General features: G+C 43.5%; 2 long non-coding RNA genes across 2 annotated transcripts in view; both read left to right on the top strand.

The window, feature by feature from the left end:
- LOC149366311 (uncharacterized) overlaps window positions 1–18,056 on the top strand; it is a 693,922-nt gene that overhangs the window by 432,499 nt on the left and 243,367 nt on the right. The gene's annotated exons all lie outside the window — the stretch shown is intronic.
- Window positions 6,848–17,926, top strand: LOC149366315 (uncharacterized). Its single transcript, XR_016285046.1, has 3 exons — window positions 6,848–7,264; window positions 8,347–8,420; window positions 17,783–17,926. It is a non-coding gene; the product is annotated as an uncharacterized LOC149366315 (long non-coding RNA).

The following is an 18,056-nucleotide window of genomic DNA, read 5'->3' on the forward strand; positions in this document are numbered from 1 at the left end:
CACTACGATTTCCTCGATGGTAATAAGCGCCAAGCTGAACAATCCAAGAGATAAAATTTATAGCTTGAAGTGTGACGATGTTACCTCTTTATTACGCATTCACATTATAGGAGGAGTTCAAGCAGAGTTTACTTATGGTTTATGGGGATTTACCGTTCCCAAGCGACTCCGGCTATGAGGGACGCCGTAGAGAAGGGCTCCGGAAACTTCGACCGCTTGTGGTTCTTTAATGTGCACTGACATCAGTCAGTACACGGGCCTCTAGAATTATGCCTCCGTCGAAATTCGACTGCTGCGGTCGCGACCAAATCAGTGTCTTTCGTGTTATAAAGTTTATTTAACACGTTCGGCCAAGGCAGCACGCGGAACTTATTTGCCTCTACTCCTTTATGCAATCTGCAACATTAAGGATGTCGGCTTTGAAACACAGCCCAAAAGCAGCCGAAAATCAATGCGCCTTGTTGACCAGCTAGTGTGAATGCGCATGTCCAAGCACAGGTACAAACCATTTGTTTGTATTCCATCCACGCGAGTGCAGTTCTTCAACCCTAAGAGCGGTAACTGCATGAAGCGCAATTAAAGGCGCCCCCAGGTGAGCAAAAATACCTTCCCTTCCTATCGGTCTCCCAGTGGGACCCACTTATCCTAGACATAGTATTACGTTGATGACAAAAAAGGAAAACAAAAACAAGTGCATGCGTTTTGAGGTGCAACCTGGCAATCTCGGCGAAAGCTGTCGCCGTACTCCTACTGCATTTTGCTACTGCTTTAAGGACTATAGTAAAATCTCAGGCTTACTAAATTTGTCTCAACCAGGGCTCCACTGTGATTAAAATGGGCGCACACCCTGTTGAAAATTCCAGCAAAAGTCACGTTGGAGAAAACGGTGGGCCGAATGGAAGTGTTGGTTTCCATGTTGGAGAAAACGGTGGGCTGATTGGAAGTGTTGGTTTCCACGCTGGGTGCTGGTGGAGCGAATGGGAGAGATGCTGGATGCACTAATGGCGACTTTGGGCCACCCTGGATTGAGTGGAAATTGTGGTGGCTGCACTGGCACTTTCAGTAAACAATATTGGGCTGAATGGAAACCACGCTGGACACTTCAGTGAACACGATGGGACGGGATGGGCTTGGTGGTATCCATCGTGATTATCTCGGTGGGCCTGGCAGGCAACACTGGACTATGTGGAAACCACGGTGGGAGCCTATGGATGTGTACAGTCGCAAGCAAAAAATATTAGCACAGATCACTGGCGATCAGAATTCGTATATCTCACCACGCGGCGCTGCGGTAGGCAGAACTGCCTAACGGGCCGTTTCCATGTTTGCAGCCTAGTGTGGGGGGGGGGGGGACGGCAGGAAGTAAGCTTTATCAAGCGTGCACTGCCCGAGCGTTGAAGTGCCGACCCTACGTGACTGTGCTTGCGGAATTTATTTTGGCTCGGTTATCATGAGCACAGATGGCTTCTTTTTATTACTGTTTTTTTATGTCCGCGATGGTTTGTCAAAAGGAACTCGCGGGAACAATAGATGATAGCGCTGCTTTTAGTCAGCAGTTTTGCTGTCCGTGGCAGTCCGCTAATTTGCTGTCCGTGGCAGTCCGCAGTAATTTTACTGTCCGTGGCAGACCCCCTTAATACTGTAGAATGGGAACGGCCCGGCACTCCCGTTATCAGCCTCTCCGCCACCCGCAGTGCCAGGCGTTGTCATTCCGGCGCTCTGGTGTTCCGTCATGTGTGCTAATCTTTTTTACCCACGACTGTACCTACTTGTTTGGCATGGCACAAACCATGGCTGTATTTGAATGGCCCATGCTGGGCAGCAGATACTGCATGCATGTGCCTATATGGTTGACAAAATGAAACTCATCAATGCACTAACAATCTCAGTGGGTCAAATCCATCAAATGTACAGTCTTTGTCAAAAGTAACCAGGCTGCATGGTTTGCTTCTAGCTCGTACAGTGGATCCCTCACAGCTTCCCTAAAGCTGGAATGGTAGCTAAAGGTAAGGACTGAGGGTCTTATTACCTTCCAACACGTTTTGATCCTTAGGAATAACACAAGGGCTCCACTATACAAGCTAGAAGCAAACCATGCAGCCTGGTTACTTTTGACAAAGACTGTACACTTGGCACTTTATGCTGTTAGAATAAAAACTGCAAGACAAATTTCTCTTTTTTACACGTGCATTTGTTGACTTGACAGTTTCAGAAAATTTTTTTAAAAAGTAACGACTTATATACTTTGGCTTAGATTATCATCAGCAAAATATTTGAGAAAAAGTTTAACTTCATTGTTCACAAAATAATAAATTGCAGGTTTGCAGAGCCCTGCATGCCTGAATCCGAACACTCAATTTCATTCAGAAAATTTTATTGAGCATGCATTTCAAGACATACTAATTCAATTAACAAATTGTTAACCACATAGCTGGCCACACAGCTTCTTTGTAGAAGGGTTACGAATACAAATATATACACAGAATATTTCGACAAGGCTGCACTCTTATACATGCACCTTGGTACACAATTACCAGTACAACACTGTTTTTCAAAATAGAAATGCAGATATATATAAACACAATATGAGGATATAAATTACACAGCATATTTCATACTAAGAATTGATTTGGTTTTCACGTTGGATGAGAGAACTCCACTATAAAAAATGCACACCTTCACTGTAGTCTCAAGAAAGCATATACCATGGAGGTTGTTCTCTCGACGCGCGTTTCAACGCTGCCGCCTCTCACGTCGTGCTGCCGATCAAACAGCGTCACCATGTTTTTACGACAACCTACTCTCTACGACTGCTACGTTGGGTATTTTGTTAGCCTTGCTGATCTCCCATCAATATAAAAAAAAACTTCCCCATACAAACAGAAATCGGCATGTAATTTCGTGAATGCCCTGTTGAAAATTCCAGCAAAAGTCACGTTGGAGAAAACGGTGGGCCGAATGGAAGTGTTGGTTTCCATGTTGGAGAAAACGGTGGGCTGATTGGAAGTGTTGGTTTCCACGCTGGGTGCTGTTGGAGCGAATGGGAGAGATATTGGATGCACTAATGGCGACTTTGGGCCACCCTGGATTGAGTGGAAATTGTGGTGGCTGCACTGGCACTTTCAGTAAACAATATTGGGCTGAATGGAAACCACGCTGGACACTTCAGTGAACACGATGGGACGGGATGGGCTTGGTGGTATCCATCGTGATTATCTCGGTGGGCCTGGCAGGCAACACTGGACTATGTGGAAACCACGGTGGGAGCCTATGGATGTGTACAGTCGCGAGCAAAAAATATTAGCACAGAGCACTGGCGATCAGAATTCGTATATCTCACCACGCGGCGCTGCGGTAGGCAGAACTGCCTAACGGGCCGTTTCCATGTTTGCAGCCTAGGGGGGGGGGGGGCGGCAGGAAGTAAGCTTTATCAAGCGTGCACCGCCCGAGCGTTGAAGTGCCGACCCTATGTGACTGTGCTTGCGGAATTTATTTTGGCTCGGTTATCATGAGCACAGATGGCTTCTTTTTATTACTGTTTTTTTTATGTCCGCGATGGTTTGTCAAAAGGAACTCGCGGGAACAATATATGATAGCGCTGCTTTTAGTCAGCAGTTTTGCTGTCCGTGGCAGTCCGCTAATTTGCTGTCCGTGGCAGTCCGCAGTAATTTTACTGTCCGTGGCAGACCCCCTTAATACTGTAGAATGGGAACGGCCCGGCACTCCCGTTATCAGCCTCTCCGCCACCCGCAGTGCCAGGCGTTGTTATTCCGGCGCTCTGGTGTTCCGTCATGTGTGCTAATCTTTTTTACCACGACTGTACCTACTTGTTTGGCATGGCACAAACCATGGCTGTATTTGAATGGCCGATGCTGGGCAGCAGATACTGCATGCATGTGCCTATATGGTTGACAAAATGAAACTCATCAATGCACTAACAATCTCAGTGGGTCAAATCCATCAAACGTACAGTCTTTGTCAAAAGTAACCAGGCTGCATGGTTTGCTTCTAGCTCGTACAGCGGATCCCTCACAGCTTCCCTAAAGCTGGAATGGTAGCTAAAGGTAAGGACTGAGGGTCTTATTACCTTCCAACACGTTTTGGTCCTTAGGAATAACACAAGGGCTCCACTATACAAGCTAGAAGCAAACCATGCAGCCTGGTTACTTTTGACAAAGACTGTACACTTGGCACTTTATGCTGTTAGAATAAAAACTGCAAGACAAATTTCTCTTTTTTACACGTGCATTTGTTGACTTGACAGTTTCAGAAAATTTTTTTAAAAAGTAACGACTTATATACTTGGGCTTAGATTATCATTAGCAAAATATTTGAGAAAAGGTTTAACTTCATTGTTCACAAAATAATAAATTGCAGGTTTGCAGAGCCCTGCATGCCTGAATCCGAACACTCAATTTCATTCAGAAAATTTTATTGAGCGTGCATTTCAAGACATATACTAATTCAATTAACAAATTGTTAACCACATAGCTGGCCACACAGCTTCTTTGTAGAAGGGTTACGAATACAAATATATACACAGAATATTTCGACAAGGCTGCACTCTTATACATGCACCTCGGTACACAATTACCAGTACAACACTGTTTTTCAAAATAGAAATGCAGATATATATAAACACAATATGAGGATATAAATTACACAGCATATTTCATACTAAGAATTGATTTGGTTTTCACGTTGGATGAGAGAACTCCACTATAAAAAATGCACACCTTCACTGTAGTCTCAAGAAAGCATATACCATGGAGGTTGTTCTCTCGACGCGCGTTTCAACGCTGCCGCCTCTCACGTCGTGCTGCCGATCAAACAGCGTCACCATGTTTTTACGACAACCTAGTCTCTACGACTGCTACGTTGGGTATTTTGTTAGCCTTGCTGATCTCCCATCAATATAAAAAAAAACTTCCCCATACAAACAGAAATCGGCATGTAATTTCGTGAATGAGCAAAGCAGCAAGCCATACTGCCGTGAGAACTCAGGCATTTTTCAACCGCAGCGCAAGCAACAGGTCGTTAATTCGCGCGTTTCTACCAGTGGTAATTGCTCGCAATCTCTGCAATTTCTGTGGATGCCGATACGGCTGAATACCCCATAAAAATACCAAAAATAAAATAAAAATAAACAAGCTTTTTCACAACGAAACCGAAACAAAAACTGGTTGTCACCGCCAGGTGGCTGCCGGTAGCTGTTTTTCTTAGAGTCACTGGAAAAAATTTCAGAGTACCGCAAAGGTCGGAATTTGACTGGCAACACTGAGCGGCCACTGCCATTTACCTTCCAAGCCGACTGCATCGAAGGAAGGTCGCCGTGTTGAAAGAGCTTGATATTCGGTGACATATCGGGTTGAGTGTTCACTGAAGCGCAAATACTTCGTGCTCGGAGACAATGGTTACTCAGAAGAGAAAAAAATATTGTTATTTTGTGCGAAGTAATGTAGCCGGCGGTTGTTTTACTCCGCGGTTGCGTTTACTGCAGGAGCTGTACTATGATTGTGAGCAGCATCTTAGCGCTGCTATCGGGAGCTTGTGCACGCCTCTTTTTCCCCTTCCGCGGAGCAAGCTACGAAGGAAACATTTCGCCGCTCCGAGCAGCAAAGAGACAAGCTCGTGCTTTTGGGCAGTGAGCATCGTGCACCGTCATGGGACCGCCGTCTCGTTCAAGCAGGACGAAACTACTTGACATTAGCTTCTTCTTCCCATCCACTCTAGGCTTCTCGAAGTCTTCAGCGCAAAAGTGGTCCTGCAAATGTTTATTGTACAGTTAGAAGAGTGATGCTGGTCACCCCAACGCTGGGCTGTCCAAGGAGGCTCCCAGGGCTTTTTCATGGAATATAGCTGTAATAATAAGCTGAAACACCCAAATAAAGAGGCGAAGAAAAAGAATACGTTTTAAAGGTTTCTAAGTTTACGCAGTGACACTTAAAATAGCTTATTTGGGATGTAAACACGCATGTCGCCGCAAACACGCAGCTTCAAGGATTGCTAACATTTGACCCATTTCTATTTTTCTACCAGTCCCAACACAATTGAACAGAAAGCGGCCGTTACGTGAACGTAAGACATGCCCTACCATGCTTTTATTGACTGCGATCGTCACGGTCCGCGAAAAACAAGTGCCATGGCTCGAATGACTCGAGGTGCGGAAAGATCGTGCGAGTGCTTGATGCACGTTAGGACGCGGAATTCTCGCGCGACAAATGTGCCTTCGCGTGCCACAAGCACGGAATAGTCGGAAGAGCCGCGTGTGTTGAGTAACAAGCGCGTACACGTGTACCCGCGTCAAGCGGGCAAGCTGCGAACGATCGCTGCACGACATGCGCGACGGTCTTGCTGTGAACACCTATTTTCTTAGTATCCTATCGCTAACACCGCGTGCACTGCGCTTACATACCTTCTAAAACAGCACCAAAAAGCACAAGCAAGGTGCACTTACCTCGCACAAGCGTGTGTTTTTTTGAAAGCTTGAAGTTCTCCCGGCCGATTCTGTGCAACTACGCAGAACGACGCTCTCGGTCATTTTTCCCGGTCGGAATCGAGAAAAAAAGTCTTTCCGGACTCGGTTCGGTTGCTGCATCCGAAGGCGCAGCAGCCAGGCATGATTTCTTCAGTATCAAACACGAGAGCGACAGTTGCAACACGATAACGTCGGGAACCTGCGCTCTTCTCAGCCGGCCCGACCGGCGCTTGGAAGGTATATGGCACCCCAAGACCACGTGGTACGGTTGGGCCAATGACCGCGTCGGCGGCGCGGGGAAAAGAAATGCGGTACTCTGAAATTTTTTCCAGTGACTCTAGTTTTTCTGTATAACCCTCATATGGCGGTTCGGGTGCTGCGTCGCGTGCATCGCGCTTCGGCGCTTGCTACAATTCGCTACTTGGATTGTGAGCCGTCGTGAACTGTGTTGTGGTTTGCGTGTGTTTCTTCTTGCTCAAGGGTGCACAATCGCGCAGTGCTGTCGACGTAGCCTATTCGAGGCAAAGTGTCATTTTTCTGGTCTCTCTAACTTTTCAGTCTGTGCGCTTCTTTGTGTAGTCCAGGATGGGTGTCCAGGCACAAAGACGCGCGGGCAGTGTCGCGGTGGAAATGTTCCAAATAAGGCCCGGAATATTTTCTTCTGTGTGACTACGTGGTAGAGAGTGCCGGCTACGTAGCACTCGTGCTGAAATCTCACTGGTTGGTGTAGTGCCCGTGACACGAAGGCAAACAGCGTTCTGCACGACTACGCAATCATCTGAAAAGGTAAGCAGTACTCGTGCATTATCCGAAGCATATAATGCTGGAACGGTGACCTGTCGTACTGCTGCAGTATTCGTGTTCAATGCTATAAAAAGCGTTTAAGGCGCTTTTGTTGTCGCCGCGGTGAGTTGCTCTGCCAAGAATTGTCGCTGTCGGTACTTGTTTTGGCGAAGGGGATGCGACCGTGCGTGCGCTAGCTTTGCATGATTTTGGTATGCGCATGTTTGCGCGTTTTGTTTCTTGTTGAGCACAGATTTGTCCTCGTATATGCCTCGTTCTACGCGTTTCTGCCCATGCTTGTTCACACCACAGCGCACGTTTCAAGGACCGGCACTTTGGCTGTGCGTAAAATGTATGATTGTCTTTCAAGATAGCGTTAGCACTTTGAGGGGGATTGAAACACTTTTTATTCGCCGCGGTTTTTGCTTGGCCCTAGAGTGTTGAACCTTCGGTCGTGGGGTCGATCCTGATGGCAGTAGCCGCATTTCGATTTAGGTGAAATGAAAAAAAGAATGCCCCTGTGCTCTGCGATGTCAGCTCACGTTAAGAAATTCTAGGTGGTCTAAATTAATCCGGAACCCTCCAATACGATCAGTGCCCATTTTCCGCATCTGAATTCAAACCCCACTATAAAGAAAGCACTGTCTCAGGTTGCAGTTACCAACGAAAGTTAATTTCCGGCCGTCAGGATCTAATTTTTAAATGCGTATATGAAGATTTTTTTTTTATGATACCGATAGCGTTTCTGGCTACCCAGAGTATAGGATCTTGCATTTCGATCACTCTGCTGTTTGAAAATTGGTTTCTGAGGAAAACAAGTGACGCAATAATTGTCTCAGTTATTACGATGTTTATCTACGCTTTCGAACGCAGATTTGTTTTGCTCATAGCAAGATTCCTTTACTAGTGCTAGGGGAACTGATGCATTTTAAACAGGGTAGTTTTCCTTTGTATTGAGGCGTATACTTGGGCAAGTATATTTTTCCTGATCTTTTTACATTCATGTGATATTCACTGTTGGACCGAGTTCGCATGCTTGTTTTTGTACTCCTGTCATAGTGATAATGGGAAATTGGTATCCGCAGGTGGCACATCTGTCTTCCAGTCCGAGTCAATGGCATGGATTTTGTGGCCACCAGATGAAGTCAAAAGCTGTGTTGTAAGTTGTTACTGCATTGTGCTTTGTTCTTGTGGTTGCCATGAAATGTTCTCTTACTTTCATTGCTCTTTTCCTTAATGCTACTGCTTGGAGCAGTTTGGATAGCTCTGGCCTGATATGTTTACATGTTTATATGAGTAATATTAGTTGGCTGTCAGAATGGGCCGGTTGCAGGCCATTTGAAGTTTTACATTCAATATTGCTCGTCTTTTAACCGTTGCATTCTATGCATGAAGTGCGAAATGTCTGCATGTTTTTGGCTGCATTATGTGATACTATTTGACTACGAATATTAACATTATGATGCATGTGTGTTAACTTAAATATGTGTTTTTATGCCACTCATCGCAGGTCACAGATGTAAAAGAAAAAGTGCACACATGAGAACTGGTTTCATTACTGCTGCCTTGTTTTTGCTAAGCATGGAGAGCTGAGCTAATTGGTTCTGGGTAGAATTATGAGACATCATTCCAGTGTACAAAAACACATGAACGAAGAGAGTAGACTCCATAGACCCCATACTTCAACTGAGGTTGATTCCACAACATGAGCTTTTTACATGCAAAGTGGTACTAGTGACCCCTGTGGCTGAAAAGTGTTTCCTCGACCAGGTAACAATTATTCAGTGTTGCAAAAACAAAAACATAGGCGTAAGGTTAGCTTGTCACTCAAGTTGAATGCATTGGCGTGACTAAACATTGCCTACCTGGCTGACCCAACACACATTTGCGTTGAGATAATCTATTTCTTTTTCTGCCTGCCTGCTCCAGTCGCCTTACTTCGGCATTGACGCTGTCACGACTCTGTGACAGCATCAATGCGCAAGTAAGGAGACTGGAGCAGGCAGTTTTCACAGGATAAATTGTAGCCTTAGTGGTAGAAAGCCAGGTTCGAGAGATGAAGTGTGCTGGGCAGCGCAAGCCGGAAGACAACGCACATTCGCAACAGTGACCTGTCATTGTGCCCTATTGCCATCAGGTGTGACACCGCCTCAAGAAGGCCAGTGACAAACACGATGTACATGTCGTATTTTCATCTTGGGAAAGCTGGGATGCATGTGCCACCTGATAAATGACGTTACGAAAAAGCCTGCCTACAAAACTAAGCACACCAAACCCCTCGTTAAACATGAGGTTGACATGGTGTACAGCATCCTCCTTGCCTGTGGCAAACATTACATTAGACAGACGAGGCTTGCATCAATGAACGCTTGCTTGAACATTGCAGGACAGCTGATTCATTAAGTGGCAGAGGTCATTTAGCTGAGCACATTCGCCTTTGCTCGCACAAGCGAGCATGCAAGGCGTTTTTGAAAGAAACACATGCCTTGTGCAAGTTTAGCACTTGAAAGGGCTGGGAAATTTTTTAAGCCTTTTGTATCTCTGCTGAAAAAGAGAATTACGTCAGCAGCCCTTCTGCAGCGCTCCAGAAAAAGAAATAAATTATCTGGAGGCAAATATGTTTGTTGGGTCAGCCAGGTAGGTGATGCATAGGCGTGCCGATGTGTTTAATGTGATTGGCAAGATACCTTTACCCCTATGTTTTTTTGTGTTTTGGTTTTTGCCGTCCTGAATAATTGTTATCTGGTGGCGGAAATACTTTTCAGCCCCAGGGATCACTAGTACCCCTTTGCACATAAAAAGCCTGTGTTGTGGAATAAACCTCAGTTGAAATATGGTGTCCATGGAGTCTACTCTCTTCATCCGTGTGATTTTGTGTGCCGGAATGATGTCTCATAATTCTCCCTTGTTTTCAGTGAATAAGGAGGGCTTCTGGTGTCTCTTTTTTTGTATGTGATGGTTATAACAAAGTGGCTACCCATAAACTGTCATTTTGGGCTTAATTGAAGGATCCTTGGGAATTTGTTTGACAGCATATTCCATGGGCACTTTCTTGAGAAAAATCAGTTATTTGTTACCCATTTCACTGCATTAACCATTGCTTCTCATCATGTCTCGAAAATCATTGATAAGCACAAGCTTTCGAGTACCTGAGGGCTGTGTGAGAAGCCTTCTGACATACTTTAAACTACTGAGGATATCTGAAGACAGATTTTACCAATAATTGTTAGCCAATCCAAACCTCTTGGTTCTATCCCTGACAACCTGAAGCTGACCTGTCAATAATTAAGGCTGGAAACCGTTCTGATCCCCAAACTGTTCTCCTATTTTATTGATGTGCATTTTGCATGCACTGTTAGAGCACGAAATGAGTCCGCATATTACTTGCCACCATAATTCAAACTAATATTTCTATACCAGTCATCACGGCTCCCATTCTCTTTACTAATGTGCAATCCAACTTTTTGAATTCACAACAGATTTTCACCCAAATTTAGATTCTTTATTTTAGGCAAGTGTCATCGACTTGAATTTCTCCAAAGCTTTTCATGTTTGTCATTATAACCTTTTAGCTACACTCTCATGCTTGAGCCTTCATTCTTTGATATTAGTGTAGATTCATTGCTTCCTGTTCTACGGCTGGCCTTAAAAAACTATTGTACTTCTTGTCTTATGAAGCCCAGCATATCAATATGCAAAATCATAAGGCGTCCCTCATCCTGAGTCACATTGGGATGTTAAACCCCCATAAACCAAACCAAGCACATTACTAAAGTACATTAATATTAGCCATTCAATAACAGTCTTTGTCTTTATGTCCCAACCTTGTCTTTATGACTGCATTATTCAGAAGGATGCCGCAACTATCTCAGCTACTCTGACTGTATTGACTTTTGCAAGACGGATGAATGGGCTTGTTTGTAATTCATCGTGTCAAAACAGCGCAAAGAAGAGAAAGATGAGGAAGGAATGCGACGGTGCGAGTGCTGACTTTCAAGAAGGTTTATTGGAAAGCACATCAAAATATACACTGGCCTAGAAAAAGAATGAAGAAAGGGCGCCTTGTAACATTCACTTTGGATCTGTCAAAAACAAAACGAAAGTCGAATATGAAGCATTTAAGAGCATGAACTCTTTCTTAGGGAGCGATAAAGAAGGTGTGTTAACACATTGATTGCGTTTTTTCTACAATTTCAGTGGCCTCGATCATCTCATGCACAAACTTTTCTGTGTCTGTCTAGCACAATGCAGCACAAGAAATTACGCCTCACAGCATAAAGGATGTGGCAAACGATCGCAGTCGCGGCAGTGAAACACCAGATTCCCCCTGCTAGCTTTGTTCACATCGTAACGGTGGTCTTTTGACCTCTCATTGGCACCTCTGCTAGTTTCTTGCTGAAGTTGATACATTAGCCAGATGGTTCAACTTTAGATTATTACATAGTTTCTTGGCTCTGGACATTGCTATTAACAAGTCAGCTGTTGTGTGACACTTGAACTCAGAATTAACTGCCTCCGTTGCCTTGGACAGAAAGACGCCTTTAGACATGACCACAAAACCACCTTCTTTATCAGCAGTTGAATGCGATAGGGCCCACCGTCTTAAACCCGTTACAGTTCAGCCTGCGGGCAAGTTCCTGGCATGGTTCAAACCACGACACCCCATCAACCAACGCCCCCTGAAACACACCTGTCACGCTCAGGTCCAGGCACAGGAAGGCAAGACGTCAAAGTATGGCAAACAGCTCCAGAATAGTCCTCTTCGAAGGAACAATGGCAAATTTTGGCCCGTATATGCTTCAAGCAGCAGACGAGGCAGCAACTCAGTGTCGACATTGTGCACCTTGTTTTCAGACACTCGTGCCTTGGCTTCTCTGCTCCGGGCTAGTGAGCGCAAAGTGGCTGCAAAGTGGCATTCCAGATGGCTTTCACCTGGTCAACGGTGCGTGACACCGTCAACCAGCCACTCCCTGGCTTGTTTTCAGGCACAAGAGTTTGACAACAAGGTGCACACCTTCAGCTTGGAGTCGCTGCCTCGTCTGGTCCTTGAAGTGCTTATGGACCAAAATTTTCCGTTCCTCCGAAGAGAACTATTGTGGAGATGCTTGCCATGGTTTGACGAGTTGCCTTTTCCACGCACAGACCTGAGTGTGACAGGTGTGTTTCGGGATGTTTTGATGCAGTGTCATGGTTTGAACCCTCTTTAGGAACTTGCCCACACGCCGAACTGTGTCGTATTTAAGAGGGTGGGCCCTCTTGCTTTCAACTGCTGATAGACGGTGGTTTTGTGGTCGTATCGAAAGGCGCCTTTCAGTCCAAGGCCACAGATGCAGTGTATTCTGAATTTGAGTGCCACTTACTATCTGATTTGTTAAAAGCAAAGTCCAGTGCCAAGAAACATTAACAATATAGAGTTTAACCATCAGGCTAATGCCATCAACTTCAGTAAGAAAAATTGTCCAGCTATCTTCTTTACCGCAAAGACCCATAAAGGTGACTGCTCCTTGAGGGTTGTAGTTTAAGAGAATGGAACCTGTCAGAAACAAATCGCCTTCTCTTTGCGACATAAAATTAAGTTGCTGAGCATTGATGACTCCTCTCGTGTAAGATCTGCAGAGAAAGTAACGCAGTTTCTACACAATAACTCTCGCACGAGTTTCATGTTGACATCAAGGATTTATATTACGCCATCCCTCAATCAGGATCAATAATGTGTTGAAGAATTCATTAACCTAAATGGAGCAGTGGCATTCCAAACGTCTCAGGCGTTTTGGTGAATAATTTTGTCGCACTTTTAAGCTCATACCTTCAGTCCACCTTTATTACATTTCAGAATAGCTTGTTTTTGCAAAAAAAAACTGTTAGCGCCGCTGTTACGTGGCTTATTGCAGGATCTCCAATCCTGACGAAGCATTGTCTAAGGTGAGAGAGGAGTTCAGTCAAAGCCTCAGTCCACTTTGAATCACCACTGAAATTATAGAGGATAATATGTCATCACATTTATTGGATCTCAATCTTGGGTGGTTACACTTGTTGGGCTTACGAGCCAAGGGAAAACAAGCTACTTTTACCATTTTCTTCGGTTCAGTCTAAGCTGGTCAAGAGGTGTCACTAACCTTTGCTTCAAAAATTCCTTAATGAAATCCTGTTTGATTGCCATGACATCCAGTTTTGCCCAGCTCATATGCCGTTTGTCTTTTACTGGATATTCAGAACCTTTGTCAGTGTCTTTAGCCGATTGCTTTAAGCAGAAGTTGAAACATTCCTTTTGTGCCCCCGTCGAGACTGTAACTCCCAAAAGGAAGTTTGTACGTACCTTTCCCTACATCCACAATTGGTCGCACCGGTTAAATAGGCAGTCGAGTTGGCGTCGATATTGTTTTTCTAACCCTATGAAGTTTCAGTACCTGTAGTCAACCGAGATTATCCATCAGAGTCTCTTCGTGCACTGCACAGAAGACATAGTGTGTTCGAACGCCTTGAAATGCGGCTATGTTTACATTGGGAAAACAGGCAAGTGTGTCACTGAGAGGTTTAAAAGACCACCACGACGATGTGAACAAAGCTTGCGGGAGAACTTTGATGATTCACTGTCGCAATTGCAATTGTTTGCCAGATCCTAAACGCTGTGAACCGGAATTCATGTTCTGCATTTTGCCTGACAGACACAGAAAAGTTTGTGCGTGAGATAATCGAGCCCACTGAAATTTAAAAAAAACCGCAATCACTGTGTTAGCACACCTTCTTTATCGCTTCCTAAGGAAGAGTTCATGCTCTTAAATGCTTCTTTGTCAGTTTTTGTTTTGTTTTACACTCATGCAATGTGGTTGACAAAAGGTGCCCTTTGTTCGTTGTTTTTTTAGGCCAAAGTGTATATATATTTTGACGTGGTTTCCAATACACATTGGCGATAGTCAGCACTCATGCCATCATATTTATTCCTTCGTTGTCCTTGTCTTGTCTGCATTGTTTTCTCACAACGTATTGACCTCCTTTCCCACCTCTAGGGTTAATGGTATGGAGAAACCTTAACCAGATGCAGCCCCACATACTTGGAGCATGTCACGATACATGCTGCTGGCACCACAAGCGCACTCGGGTTTATCAGGAGATGTCATGATCTGTGTGCTCTTGCCATGCTGCGCAGTTTATGCATAAAAATTTTATTGATTCCAAACTGAAGTATTCCCTAGCTCTTTCAATTTTGCACCAAACTGTTTGATGCTACGCCACCAACTCCCTTTAATCCAACAGCGACACTTGGTACAGCATATGTGTAATCAGTCATCTCATTTGACCACCAGACATCACTGCATAAAAGGGGAAATCGCTCGTTTAGGTGTGTTCCATATACTCTACAATACTTTTCCACAACTTAATGTTAAATGTTGCTGCCCCGCTTCAGACCAGGATGCCATCACAACTAAATCAAGAAATTTTTCCTGTTCCCATTGAAGAATAAATGAAATCAAGGTTTATTTCCCATCTAGCACTACAGATGGAGGAATCGTAGAAAAAAGCTGCCCTTGGGCAGCTTGACGAGTCTACAATTCTAATTATTGACAGGGAGGCAACACAAGAGTTTATACAATTTTAAAAAACAAGCACATCAAGGAAGCACCGGAGAATACACGAAACAGCAATATGTATACATAATGAAACTTAAACAATCTTATGCAAAAACAAATTATGTAGTTCATGCCGTGAAAAAGAAAACAAATCGAGGTTAATGTGGATATACCTATTTAGAAGAGATGGAAGTGTATACTGAAGGCATTCCCTACCAAGATTTAGTCGAGGTGTTGGCGCTGTCCGTTCTTCGCCACGTCTTGTTGGATAGACTGATTCTTTTTTCCTTAGTTCTGCAAAATTTTTAAGATTTGTTACATTCTTCTTGATTTCTGTTTTAAAAGTAACACTGAGGCGATATTTATAAAGATTATGTGCTTTAATAACTCTGGAATGACAAAAGAAAGCTGCACTGGGATGTCGGAACGGTAAATTATATGCATTTCGGAGATATCTTTTTTGCATTAAATGAATACGTTCAAGGTTAGTGAATGTTGTAGTGCCCCACACCAACTGGCAATAGTTTAAATGCGAGTTGAATATTGAATTGTATACCAGCATCTTAGTTTTAAGGGAAGTATGTATTTTAGACGGCCTATAACACCAGTGATTTGAGCTATTTTTTTCAAGATATAATTGACATGATAATCCCATGACATACTGGCAGAAAATATGACCCCAAGGCATTTAAACTACTCAACAATTTCTACAGCCCGCGAGTTTAATATAATATTATCGTGCAGTGGGATAACTTTATTTTTCGGCCTAAATATGACAGCTTTGGTCTTACTCTCATTTATTTGCATCAGGTTAACTGCAGACCAGACCTCAAGAGCTTTCATTGTGGCATTACATTGTTTGATAAGTTCATGAACATTTTCACCCGAAAAAAATACGCTCGTATCGTCTGCATAGATGAAAAACTTTGTATTATCGCTAATGTTGACAATATCGTTTAGGTAAATATTGAAGAGTAGAGGCCCTAGCGTACTGCCTTGGGGGACACCGTAGAAGAGCGGCTTCGATTCAGACTGTATACCATTTATGTACACCACTTGCTGTCTAAACGACAAATAAGAACTTAACAATGAGAGCGCTTTTCCTCGGATACCATAGTAGTGTAATTTATTTAGTAAGATTTTATGATTTACCAGGTCAAAAGCCTTTGAGAAGTCCACAAATACACCAATGACAATAGATTTGTTTTCAGGTTGCTTTATTATATATTCCTTTTGTTGCAGTAATGCAAGTTCAGTGGATTTGCTTTTGCAGAAGCCAAACTGAAATGGTGTTAGCAAGTTAAATTTATGGATGAAATTTGACATTCTAGCTGCAGCATTTTCTCAAATGCTTTCGAAAACACTGGCAAAATAGAGATTGGTCTGTAGTTGGCGAGGGCGTGCGATCTCCTTTTTTGTAAAGAACAACAACTTTTGCTAATTGCATTTTTTCCGTAAAAACTGCAGTTTCTAAACAGATGTTAAAGATGTGAGCAAGTATGGGAGCAATTATGTCAACTACATGCTTGGCTGGCCGTATTTGTATATCATCAATGTCACAGCTACTGCTATTGTTAAGATTTGTTATCACCGACACTACTTCGTCTACCGTGACTGGGTGCAGAAAAATTGTTTCATCATTCTGAATTCGAACATATTTGCAAGCGTCAGATCCGGCAGCACGTGTTATAGCACGGGTAGCCAAGCTCGTTAAAAAAGTATTGAATACATTAGCCAGTTCGACGCCAGAAACTTCCTTTCCATCAATATTTAATTTTGTTAATGCAGTGCGTGAACTGTCCCGCTGCAGAAGTGTATTTAATCTCGACCATAGTACACCATTTCGAGCATTCTTAACATCTAGAAGTGACACGTGATAGGCTGTTCGTGCAGACCGCAGTTTTTTAGTCAATTTGTTCCTATATTTCTTAAATACCGCAAGGTCCTCAACCTTCCGGCTGCTCAAAAATTTTCTGTACAGCTTGTCTTTCATTTGTATTTCTCCGCGAAGCTCTGGCGTTACCCATGGCTTGCGGATTCTGCGACTTTTCACACGTGTTACAAGAGGAAAGCAGTCGTGATATATCTGTTTAAAGCAATCGACAAACGTATTATAGGCAACATTTGCATCATGAAGTTCAGCTATCTTACTCCAATATACTTTCATGAGCGCATCCCTAAAGGATTTCAATGATGATTCTGTAATAGCTTGGTATGTGATTGATGTGGACTTACTTCCTATTGTACTAGCGTTCTCAATGCAAGCAAACACAGGAAGATGGTCACTAACACAACAAGATAAAACACCAGAAAAAGCATTCAGCTGCATAGAGTCAGTAATAATTAAATCGAGAACAGAATGGCCTTCGCTTGTGACTCTACCTCACCACATTTTCATTGCATGTGGTCCCTCAAAATTATGGAAATAAGTGATATCGCTTGGAGCATTGGCACTGGTTTGTTTTACCTTTTCTTTGCTGCTGTTTTTATTTTTTGCAACTGATGTATCAATGGATTGTATGCCTCTTTTCGTAGTGTATCGTCTGCGACATCTCAGCTGTGCTACTGCAGTCACCCTTCTGATGTTACCTTTATATTGTCCCTCTTATTAATACCCCACTAAAAGCCTTCAGAGGACAAAAAACGATGGCTTTTTTATTTTGCTCATTATGGCACACGTCAGGCTTATGTTTAGGGATATAGGAGAGGCCTTTGTCTTGCAGTGGTGCTAGTTATGCTGCTGATGATGGTACTTAATGACGAGCATATGATATATTGAATAAGAACCTCAAATTATTTTTTTCTTTTTGAGTGCGAATAGCTTCAGTGGTTCTTGATTTAGGCTCACTTTATTCCTGTGGCCACAATACGGAGTTTACTTTTTTAGCACTCTAATACTGGCAAGAATAAAAACTTGTGGATCCTAATTCTTTCATTTCAATCTTTTCTGCAGAGTGCATCGCCCAGTTTTCCCAAGCCCTCATGCACCGGTGGTACATCAACAAGGCTGTTTCATGGGGCCCAGCTGCATTGACAAGTGGCTAAATAAGAGCAAGAGGAGCATGAACACAAAATAAAACTGGCTGTAGGAGCTTCATCTATTTTGAAATTTGCTGTCTCATTGCGACAGACATAACATTGCCCCATGGCCCCTGCCCCAACATCTCCCAGTCATTCCAACATGCCCAGTCATTCCAACATGCCCAGTCATTCCAACATGCCCAGTC

The sequence above is a fragment of the Amblyomma mixtum genome, chromosome 1, assembly GCF_055824585.1.
Source record: "Amblyomma mixtum isolate Tamu chromosome 1, ASM5582458v1, whole genome shotgun sequence".
Taxonomy (NCBI): Eukaryota; Metazoa; Arthropoda; class Arachnida; order Ixodida; family Ixodidae; genus Amblyomma; species Amblyomma mixtum.